This window comes from Condylura cristata, unplaced genomic scaffold, assembly GCF_000260355.1.
Source record: "Condylura cristata isolate star-nosed mole 26May11 unplaced genomic scaffold, ConCri1.0 scaffold00021, whole genome shotgun sequence".
Lineage (NCBI taxonomy): Eukaryota > Metazoa > Chordata > Mammalia > Eulipotyphla > Talpidae > Condylura > Condylura cristata.
In genome coordinates this window covers 5,726,835-5,739,208 of record NW_004567122.1, presented here as the reverse complement: position 1 = coordinate 5,739,208, position 12,374 = coordinate 5,726,835, and the positions used below count along the sequence as shown (strand labels likewise).

At 44.3% G+C, this 12,374-nt stretch overlaps 1 protein-coding gene across 3 annotated transcripts in view; it reads right to left on the bottom strand.

Moving 5' to 3' along the window:
* ALPK1 (alpha-kinase 1) overlaps window positions 1-12,374 on the bottom strand; it is a 49,127-nt gene that overhangs the window by 24,043 nt on the left and 12,710 nt on the right. The gene's annotated exons all lie outside the window — the stretch shown is intronic.

Below are 12,374 nucleotides of genomic sequence, written 5' to 3'. Positions count from 1 at the left end.
TGTCCTCCTCTCCTTCTTCTCCTCCTTGTCCTCCTCTTCTTCCTCTCTCTCCCCTCCTGTCCCATCCCCCTACTCTTCCTTCCACCTGCCCTCGGTCTTTCTTAAATGAGAATACACTAGAGATTATTCTGCAGCTTGGTTCTATCCGTCACCATAACATCTAGGGCAGTTGAAACCAATTCATGACATCCCACCTCACTTATTGTCTGCATTTCAAATGAGGAAAAAACACAGAATTTAAGCTAAAATTGTGAATTTCATTTATATGATCATGTTGAGTAATAAATAAGAGAAAGAAGAAAACAGGGCTGAGTTTAAAGTAACAAAGAACGAGAACTAGGGTAAATGAGGCAAGCTGTTATGAGAAGACATCATCTTTTGGTCTCTACATACATTTTTTGGTCTCATACATCCTTAGTCATGCAGCTAGTAGCATGAACTACTTTACCACCCAATAGTACTCTTTCCAGCTATTAAACTAAACCAGATGTTTTTCTGGGCACGCTCACTTGCATAGAAAGCCTGGAAAGCCTTGTAGGCATGCTCTATTTTTCTACGATTTAACCACAAAAAGCAGTGCCTTCTTCACCATATAACCCTGAGGACCATCTAGGGGCCAGTTGTAGTGCTAAGTGCTAAGAAAGTTCTCACAACTTTCTTAAGAGGCTGATTCCATTACTCTCATCACCATTTATAAATAGGAACTCCAAGATTCCCAGGTTAAATAAACGGTTCCAGATCACATGACCTGTGATTCAGAACTAAGATTTGAATACAGAAAGTCCGGGGCAGATCCCACATCCTCAAGCCCCAAGTTGGCGGGCTTATCTAGGCAGGAAAACTGGAGAAGATGGCTATCAGTGATCAGATACTCACAGGTATGTCAGGAAGTCCCACATACGCAGCCAGTGTTCTTGGAGCTGTGGTTCTTAGCCCAGAGGGGAGAGAGGATGCACTCACCTGGGGAGGGAGCTACCTCAGCTTTTCAAAATCTACCCAGAACAGGTCCTTTAGAGTTTCAATTTGACACTTGCATATGTCTAACTAAAACTGACCCAAATTACTATATCTGGCACATTCTAGAATTCTAGCTATGATATTTATTTACATGATCTGATTTTTGGTGTGCACGAGTGTGTGTGTGTGTGTGTGTGTGTGAGAGAGAGAGAGAGACAGAGAGACAGAGATGATCAACAGCACTGAAAATAGAACATAAAATATATTTATAGGTGTTTATCACCAAATGATGCCTAAGCAGGGCAATAATCCTGTTTTCAAATGGATGTTGCCGTAACATAGGAAGGTGTTTAACCATCACTGAGTTAATTAAGTCTGGAAATTGGTAATTGGCACTTGCATTTATCCTTCTGTTCTAAGTCTGTGATGGTTCAAATTGTGACAGAGGAGCAACTTTTTTAAGGGGAGGATGGTTTCTTTTCTCCTCTGTTGCTCCCTGCCCAGGAAAGGGAGTTCAATCAGCACTTCTAGTTGCTTTCCATAGCTCGCCCACTCAGTCTACCTGGGGGACTGGAGGGACTTCCAGTGACCCCACTGGTGAATCTGGGAAGCCAAAGGTGGGCTTAGCTCTTTTCTTGGAACAAGCTGCCCACAGGAAGCAGATTCCTCACTTCTAGATCCTAAGACTTATCTAGAAAACTGACTATTTCATTTGCCCAGTAATGCCTGCACCTGAATGAAGTCAATGTAATTCTGGGTTCCATCTACCAGAAACCCCCCAGACCCCAGCCAATTACTCTTATATTAAGTTAGAGTTTCCAACATAGCCTTTACTAAAATTAAAGATAATATTTAATCTCTTGTCTAACTTTCACTTTTCAGGTGCTCAGAATCCAGGAGGGGGTTGGAGTTGTTACTTATTGAATCCTTCCAAATACACAACTATCCACTTTTTCCTATTCTCACAACAATCTTAAGAGGCCAATAACCCTTTCTAAGGGAAAGTGGGTCTGCGGTCCCAGTCTCTAAAGCTGCCAGATATTTTGACTTCCTTCCTCTACCACACCACCATTTTCACAACTAATGTAGTAACACCCATCTGGCATCTCACCTTGTGACTCTGTGGCCTAACTTGAATGAGAGGAATGCATTAATCTGAACTAAGAAACATAGGAAGGACTTGCAGATTGGTGCTGAATGGGAAGAGGCAGGAATTAGAGCATATCAGTGTGAGAACCCCAGAATGATGACTCACTCCAAAGTCACTGCTTCATGAGTGTCATTTTTAGTTCCAGGTTCCTTTAATGTCCCAGGTGTATCTTCCTAACAATGTAAACCCCCAATTTTATGAGGTTATGTGGCTAAGCCTTGCAGTCAAAAACAAACAAACAAACAAAAAACAAAAAGCAACTAAAACCGAAATGCTCTCAAAAAGTTTGGCCAACTAAGCCATTAATCTAAAAACTACAAGATTTACAGTGAGAACAATTCCATCATTTGTCATTCATAGAATGTAGATTGACCAAAAAGATGGAAAAGAAAGCACAGGTTTCTATGTGAGGCTCATTCTGCTCAATAAGGCGAAGCTCAGATCGCGTCCCTCTTCTGCTGGGTGCACACACAGCAAGAGTTTTCTTTTGCACTGTCAACTGTTCCCTGTAGAAAATGCAACTTCAGCTACTGCTAGGCTCCTTCCAACTTCAGGGTGGGAAGAGCAAACCTATTCCTGCCACCCTCTCCTGGCACAAAGCCACATGACCTCAGTCTTTGATGCTGCAATTTGGCATGTGCTTGATGTTCAGTCTTTTCTTCCATCTCATAGGGGTCCCTTTCTGTTTTGGGGTGGCCATGGTACCCTCTTGGGATGTGACATTCAGAGGCATGCACTGTGGCGGTGCTCCTACTCACGGTCCTGAAAACAACGGTCTCCACTTGTGAAGCACCATCTAGCTTTATCAAAAAAATTCACACATACAATTTTACTTCAAAGTGGAGTAACTATAAAATCTAAGAAAAGGACACTGTGCAAATCAAAACCACAATGAGATACCACCTCACCCCAGAGAGAATGGCACATCTTAAAACAACTAGCAACAACAAATGTTGGCAAGGATGTGGAGAAAAAGGAATTCTCCTGCACTGTTGGTGGGAATGCAAACTAGTACAACCACTATGGAAAATTGTTTGGAGGTTCCTCAAACTGCTAAACATGGAGTTTGCATATGACCCAGCAATCCTACCCCTAGGTATCTACCCAGAGGACACAAAAACATTAACTCAAAAGGACACCTGCACCCCTAGGTTTACTGCTACTCTATTTACAATAGGGAAGATGTTAAATCAACCCAAAACCCCCCAAATAGATGACTGGATCAAGAGGGTGTGATACAAACACATAAGGAATATCACCCAGCAATCAAAAAGGATAAATTCATGCCTTTTGCAGCAACATAAATGGTGTAGGAGGGATCATGCTCAGTGAAACTAGCCAGAAAGAAAAGTAAAAATGCCAGATGGTTTCACTCATAGCAGAATCATAAAGGATCAAAAAAAAAAAAAAGGCAATTGTAATAAAATAAAACCAAAAAACAACAAATAGCTATAAACCAGAGACATCCTACAGGGGTGGAGGGAGAATAGGATCAAAACTGAAGCGGGAAGAGTGCACGGGACTATGGTGCACCACCAATTCATCATGAATGACTCATGATGAATTGGTGGTGGGAAGACCACGGGGATTACAACCGAGATAGAAACATGCACAAAAAGAAGAATGATTTAAAATAAATAAATATATTTAAATTAAAAAAAAAAAAAGAAAGAAAAGGACACTGAGGGGAAGAGTTAAGAGTATTTCCAAAGCCACAAAGTCAAAAGGCTCAGGGCAGACAACCACATACACACCATATCACACCACATTTACCATCTTCGCCATGTTTAAGTGCAGAACTTTTTCATCTTGAAAATATGAAACTTTGTACCCATTAAGCTCTGAGTCCCTACTCCTCAGGCCCTGGTTAATCACCACTGTATTTGTTTCTATGAATTTGACTGTTGTAGGTACAAGTAAGTGTTTGTCTTTTTTTGTGATTATTCAGCATAATGTCCTCAAGGCCTCATTCATATTACAGGAAGTATCTTCTTTTTAAGAAGATACTCTAAGGTCTTATATATATGATAATTAGTTTATAACTGTGTGTTGTTAGACTTTGGGGTGCTGTAATCCCTTAGGTGATATGAATAAGGCTGCTATGAATACGTGGGTACAAACATCTCCTTGCAACCCTGATTTCAATTCTTTTGGACACACATCTAGAAGTGGGATTCAATTAGGGCAATTTTTGTGAAAATGCCGTATCACTTTTCATAGAGATTGCACTCCCTGTCCCCACTAACAGTGCACACGCTGCCATTTCTCCTCATCCTCAACCCAAATCTTTTTTTCTAAAGATTTATTTATTTATGCATACAGAACTTTGGTCCAAGCCAGAGGTGCAATGCAGTGAGAGTGTTCACCAGAGACAGAGTGGGGAGCAGAACAGGCAGACTGACGAAGTACACTGCTGAGGGGAGCACCAGGTAGGTCAGGAGAGGTCTGCTGCTGTGCCATGTGGGTCACCTCCAGGGCCGGGGATTGAACTCACACTGAAGCAGCTGTGGCCAGCTTGCAGTGCTGCACTTAGCCCGCCGCACCACCAGGGAGGGCCCGAAGAACCCAAATGTCTTGAGAGTCACTTTTTCTTCTGCCTCCCAGTTGTGGTGTGCTTAAACAGTACCTAACCCAGCCACAGGAAGCTCTGCCTCTGGAGCTTGGGTGAAACTCAGTGATTCTAAACAAATTCAAATGACAAGCACCCACCCATAAAAAAACAACTGAAAAGGCTGTTTTTGTTACAGTTTTTAAAAGGAAGTGAAAGCAAGCTTTCCAGGTGATGACTTTAACTTCAGTATTCTGAGATCTTCTAGTGAATGTTGAGACCATGAAAGCAACTAATGATTTCAGGACTAGTGGGGGGCACCACAGTGGCCCCCACAATGAACGTCAAGATGCTTTGCATGTCCAGGGAACCCTCTGGGGACAGTCTTCCTGAGTTAAATAAGTCTGGGGGCCACGTGGCTTGAATTCACAAGGCAGAGCACCAGAAGGAGGGAGCTGCATGAGGTAGCCGTCCAGGAGTCTACAGGTGGTTCCCTTGCGTTTGCAACACAGCACTGAACAGTGCAAGTAGAGAAGGACTCGACCCACGACTCAGGAAAGAGCCTTGAGGAAGGTGCCTTGGCTAAGGCCGCATGCAGCTTCGAGCAGATGGAGTGGATCACTCTGACACTGCCAGGGTGAGAGGAGCATCAGAAGTGATATGGCCACGGGTCCACTTCAGAAGTAGCTGCAAGTGTGAGAAGGATCGAAGAATTGCCTACCTTAGCCAGCTCTCAGAACAAGCTCAACAGGTCAGGCGCCCAGAATATCCGTCGCCCGTAAGGTCACACTGACAGTATGTGGAATCAGTCAAGGTTCCCAGGCACATACTGCATGAAGTCTTTATTGCAGAGAAAAATAAGTCAGTAGAAACTGACCCCCAAATGATCATTATGTCGTTCAAATAACTATAGTTTACCAACCAAGAAGGTAAAGAAAAACTTAGTGGGGTATGAATGGGACATACAAGTGGAAGGCTTACAGATCAAACCTTCAGCGTTACAGAAAGAATATCTGAACTGAACCCCTAGTACCTGAGTTTGTCTCCTGTCTCTCCCACTTACTGCTCAGGCCAAGTCATGTCACTTCTCAGTGTTTCCATGACCTCACCTTGAAATGTGGACACTGTCTACTTACAGTGCTGATTCAGGATTAGAGGAAATTGGGTCAAATGGGCAGCACAGGAACTGGCACACTGAGGGAACTGAACAAGTGACCAGGAACACTGGGGGGAAGCAGGAAACACTGCTTGAGGGACAAGGCTCCCCGTGGTGTCCAGAATGGGTCTTCCCTTTGATGTGTGGTGGTTTGTTCCCAGTTGAAGTCACTCACAGCCTTGCGGGATCAGGAAAAACTTACCTAACTAGAAGAATGAAGACTGGGGGAGAGGGAGGCCGTACCCAGATTTAGAGTCTCGGCCAGAAATATCCTGCCTATACAGCCTCCATAATGGAAGGGCAAACATTGGACGACAAGAGCAACTGCTCTTTCTCTCTTGGGTCACTGTCTCTCCATCACGGGCACCCCCTCCTCTCTCCTTGGTGGGAGCTCAAGATAAATACCTTCATTTGCCTCATTTACTTTAGAATTCATATCCCTGTACATTCCCCCGGGTTCGAACTTGTTCTTGTCTACTAACCTGTCTAACCTTAATTAGAGTATTGAACCAGGCCGCGAGAAACCCAGAGGGGCAGGAGAATACTTCCTCGCCCCCTCCCCCCCCACACACAATACATTCATGCATATAACATCAGGCTCATCTCAGAAAATGGCTAAACCTCTCACTTCTTTCCACTGCTGCCCCTTTTCCAACTTGAAGAGGGACACGAGGGGGAACTGAGAAAGAACAAGGAAAAACGAGAAGGCTCTTTGTGGAGGGTGATGGAAAGCCGGCTCTTGAGGGGGCTTCCCAGCTCGCACCGGGAGCTGCCCTGGCTGCGGCCAGCGAGGAATCCCTCCCCAACACCTGTAAGCTGATACTGCAGAGAGCCAGCTCTGTGCTGCACACACACACCGTACACTGAGCTGAGAACATGCGTGAGCTATTCTCCCCCTTCTACTCTTAATAGGTTGCAGCACAAAAGCCTGAGAGAGAGTGACCTGCCAGACAAAAGGCCTTTGAGTTCCTTGGAAAGTAGACTTGGAGGAGGATGGAAAGAATCCAAGTGGCCCTATTATTCTCACTTGCACTAATTAGACATTTTTCTGTCAGCCATTGAGCACCGCTGAGAGGCCAAACTCACTGAATTCATTTCTAAAGTGTTTACAGAAGTTTGCATCTGTTTGTGTCTCTTCAGGAGGAAAATAAGCACTTCAATAGCATTGTGGAAAATCTAAACGAAGCATCCCATCCTGGAGGACCTGGCCTCCCCGCAGCTGCATAACTTAGCTCTGCCCAGGACCTGGGCCATGGCATCTCTCCTTAAAACCTAACGACCACGCAAAATGCAGAGAAGTCAACTTAAGAGCATCTTTTATTTTTTGCCATTGTCTTCCCTCTCTCCCTTTTGAGACAGCAGCCTGTGAGCCCGTGCGTGCAGATGGAGATGGGCCTCTTCCTGCAGCTCCTCTCTCGTGCTTCTACCAGCCCAGAGACATTAAGACCTACTTTCATTTGCTGCCAAGTGAGGGCCAGCAAATTCCTCAGCAGTGAAGCAGCAGACACCAGCATCCTGGGAATCTCCGAGTACACGCAGTCGCAGTCGTTCTGACTTCAGAAGGGGAGGAATGAAAGTGGGGCCCTGTGTGGTAGGGCAGGCCGGTTCCTGGCCCTGGGTGCCTGGGTGAGGCACAATTCCACTAACAAGAAAGAGAGCCTCCCCCTCCTCCAGCCCCCACCCCCCAAAAGACAACACAATAACCCTAACCTGCTAACTAGGTGGACAGCGTCTTTGAAATGCATTCTGGGGTACAAGATACTTGACTCGCAATTCTTTCTGTTTGGCTGTTCGGCCCATGCCAAGTGCACACGACTCCAAGGCAGGTTCTTTAGCGGGAGTGTCACGGTAACAACTGCCGAGTGGGACGTGGGTCGCCAGGTGACAATGAACAAGAACTGCAGTTCTTGCTCTTTCCTCACAGGCTGGATTAAGGGGAAGGTCACCCGATGCGGCCCCATTGCGTTTTTCTGGTTGAGTGACCACGTTTAGCTAAACATGTCAGTAAAACAGGGGCATGTGGATGAGAGAGCGTGCTGACTCACACGGGCGTGCACACACGCCAGCACACACAGGCAAGCACATACCTGCGGCTGTTTCTCTACACGTCTCCAGGGTGAGGAATATGGGGCTCTAATTGCCTTTCTGGGAGCTTCGTGGCTAGGAGGCTGAGTCAGGTGGTGAAGGAATTAAACTCCACAATGAGACTGCGATACACAAGTGATTGAAAAAATGCTAAAGAGTCTTTTCTAAGGGCTTTTGCTGAACAGCAGCAAGGAAAAGCATGTGCTGTTTTCATGGTTCCCTGCGTTAGTGCGAGCCCCTCCCCGAGGCTGAGCGCAGAGGCTGGGTCCCCACTATGGGTTCAATGCCTCGATGTGTTCACAGCAGTGACAATGGCAGCTGTTCTCAAGGGGGGCTGGGTGGAGGGCTCAGATCTGAAGCCATCTGGCATTGCAATTGGCAGGAGCAGTGTAAAGAGAAATTATTGCTGCATAGCAAATTGGGAGATTGGGAAAGGCAAGGGACTTAGGGGGGTGGAGCTGAGGTGAGGAATTAGCAGAATAAACAAATGAAAAGTGATTGATGCCTGCATAGTTATACATCAACAAGAAAAGCAGAGTAAGAGCTGAACCGACCAAACTGGATCACGCAAGGCCAACACCAAGCGTGGCCTGCCTTGTGTTTATGCACCACTGAAATGTCAGGGAGAGGAGAGAAAACAAACAAACATACAAACAAATAGTACTTTCTTAAAGTTCCCAAGACCAGTTAACATTTCCACTGGTCTTTCCTGCATTTTACCAGAGGAACCTGCAAAAGCCATCACTTAAGGAAAGCTGCGGTCGTCATTGTTCTCTCTCTGCATACCTGTAGGTTGCTCTGTGGACGCCTCCCTGCTTCCACCCCCACCTTCCCAGTTCTGGGGGCTGGGAACTCAAGATGAAACCTACTGTAAATGGAATTGGATGTCTGCAAAGAAGGAAAGAAAGCTGGAGGAAGGGAGGGCACCGGGGAGGGAGGGAGGGAAAGAGGAAGGGACACGGAAAGCCACCATGTAAACAGTACTGGTGATCACAAGGTCCCTGGGACCAGGACCTGCTGGGGTACGCTCTCCTGGACTCCAGGTTGCCATGGCCACGTGACCTCAGTCATTCTTGTGGATCTCAACATCCACACTGATGCACTCTGGTCTCCCCTGGCAAAGCCTCCTTCCTGCTCTCTGATGATCTTGCTCTGCCGCCCACCAGAGGTAGCCACACACCTCACCTCCTAGGACTACCATCTTGAGTGTTAGGGTTTCAACACGGGATTGGGTGGGGAGCAGGACACAGACATCAGTCCACAGCAGTTCCCTCCTGCTCCCTCCCCAGTTCCTCTGTCCACCTCAATACTTTGTCTCAAATGAGTTGTCTATCTAAACAGCCTTCGCCTCCCCTCCCATGCTTGTTTATACCTATGTTCTTCATGGCCAAAACACCACCCAGTCCAGGACGCTGTGGCTTCAGTCATTAAAGCTCTAACAGTGTGAGCACATTTTTCAGCCCATTAGGTAAAGCTGTGGCTGGACACACAGAAAAGGGATGTTGTCACACTCTAGTGCTCAAAGTAAGAATATGGGAGAGTCACAGAGATGAAGGTGATGTCCTGTCCTCTGAGCCCTTTCAATGCTTCACCTGACAATGACACCAGAAGGCCCAGAGATCTCAATTTGACAGAGTCAATGGGAAAACTCTCCCCTAGCAAAATGGGATGTTGTCAACAAGTATGAAAGAAACATACTTTGCTTCTATCCTTTTCATGGTGAAGTAATAAAGTCCCAGAGTTGAGTTGGTAATACTTTCAGAACGTGCCAGATTACACCTCTAAATGGAAAAGAGGCCAATTTACTGAAACTATTCTTGTCCAGGGACTTGAGGGAGGGAAGTCAGGAAAAGTGCAAAGAGGTGAGGCTTTGATGCTTTTCAATGTCATCTTTCTTTAAGTAAAGTAACATTACTGAGACAAACAAAAATAGATATGAAAAGTTGCTGACACTAAGTAGTGGCTCAGTAAGTACACTCATTATTTTGAAAGTGAATTGAGGGTAGATTTAGAGTGTAACTCTGAGAGTTCAAAATAAAAGGAAACTTAAAGACGTCTACTGAAGCTTACCAGTGAGAATGAAATTAAATTTAACTAACATTTTGAAAACTGGGTGGATAGCAAGTGAATGTGGAAAGGTATATGGGGGGATCCTCAGAACACTAAAAATAGATCTTCCATATGGTCAGCAATTCCACATCTAGGAATCCACTCAAAGGACAAAAAAACAGTAATTTGAAAGGAAACCTACACTCCTATATTCAATGCAGCTCTACTTAAAATAGTCAAAATGCAGAAACAACCCAAATGTCCCAAAGCAGATGACTGGTCAAGAAGATATGGTAGATACACACGATGGAATACTATTCAGCCATCAAAAGACAAACACATGCCATCTGCAGCAACATGGGTCAAGTTGGAAGGAATTATGCTCAGGGAATTAAGTCAGAGAGAGAAAGATAAACATCAGATGGCTTCACTTATATGCAGAATATAGAGAAACCCAACAAAAGGTCAAGACCAAGGCCAAACATGGCTAACTATAGATCTGAGGCCCACAGAAGGGAAAGGTGTTACAACTGGGGAAGTAAGAACACAATGGATATATGCTGATGGTTCACCAGTGCTGTGGTGGCAGGAGAACTATGGGGTCTACATCTGAGGGGAGAAACCAATCACTGTATAAAAATGAGCAACAATTAAGAAAGTAATACAAAAAATAAAGAAAGAAAGCTGAAGTATGTATAAGGATTACATGAGCTTTAACAGTTATTTCCTACTCCCCCCCCCAAAGTTGGTGGGTAGCAGCCCCTTCTTTGATGCTAGGTGAGAAGCTTACTGCGTGTAGGTGACACCCAAGGGACATTTATCCTAGAGGGGTGGGTGATGAGGTCTCACTCATTGGACTTCTTCCAGCTGTACTGCAGTCCCTATATCAGTATCTGGCTAAATACATTTACATATCTATTATCACAAACCATAGATATTTAAATAGATCATGAGAAGGGATAAAGATTACAAAAATCCCAAAGCAAAGTTTTTAATGACTGTCAAATATAAAGAATTTATCTATTATCCTTTTATATACAGACAAAAGTGCCAGGCTTTTCTGTGAGGACAATAGCTGAGAGTGGGATCTGATCCAATAGAAATTTTGAAAATATTTTTTGGATAATAAAGGCTGGAAGCATTTTCATCATTGTAACTTTCATAGCAAAAATAAAGTATCAATTGTTAAAAAGGAAAGCTCACACAAATAAGGAACTGTTAAGCTGTTTAAAAATCTTCCCAATGAAAGACTGAATGGGTTTTGACATCTTTTGTTAAAAAATAATATCTTTTGATGAATGTGCTGAAACACGCAATTGACACTAAGGAGAATGGGAATTTACTCGCTGAACTTCCACAAACAGTTTTTCATAACTGAAGGGTGGATTGAAATATGAGTAGCATGAATTAATACTCATAGCTGATGCCTCTTATTTGCATCTACATATTTCTGAGACATGTTTCTCTCAACTCTTTACAGTCATTTAAACCAAGTATTGAAATAAACTACCCCGGCCCTGTCTTCACAGCACATTGCTAGTGCTAAGCCAAGATTCTGAAAATGAATTAAAACTTATTCATAGCATGAGTAATAAGGCTCCCATGTTAACACTGCCACTTAAAAAAGCTATTTTAAATTATTCAGTTAATCTTGTCTTCTTAAATTGCAGTCCTTTAAGACATGTATGACATTCTAATGCTTACTGCATGTCTATTATTTGTTGTACACCAGAGTGTCTGCTGAAAAGTTGTTGCTTTGAGGATGAGCAATAAAAAAAAAAAAGAGGGACAACTGATTCAGAATGAATCGATTATAGGATAGTGCAAAACACTCTGAATAAATGCATCCTTAAAAAAAAAGAAGGGACGCTTTCCAAGGATGGGTGAATCTGTTGAGCTTCACAGGCTCGGGTGTCTGCCCTTGGGAGTGAGAAAGCTGGGCAGGTGATGCCTCACCTGTGCCGATGGCCAGCGCCGGGAGGTGGGGCACAGCCCAGCTCAGCCACCTTCACAGGCTTGCAAACACCAACGTCTCTCAAGCTCTCTGAACCAATCACCTCTCCACAGTAATGGACATCATAAATCGTATTTTTCAACCTTGTCCTCAAGATCCTATGTCTTGAAGAACGTGTCATATCAAATCAAATGACACTTGTGCACAGCAAAGACAGCACTTCTATCTGGTTCCACGTAAAAATAAATAGCATCAGAGAGATAGAAATCCTTATCTAAGAGATATTATTACTGCTTAGGGTCCTCACTCACTTAACTAGATGATTTGAGAGGAAATGCTATTCGTACTTGCTCACATGAGTGAAGAAACCTACCCTGAGGATTTATCATTTCTGGGGAATGCCTGATCATTTTCTACATGGGGAACTGGGTCACACTGGCCCACTTCACTCCTTTGGATCAAGTCCCCCAAAACT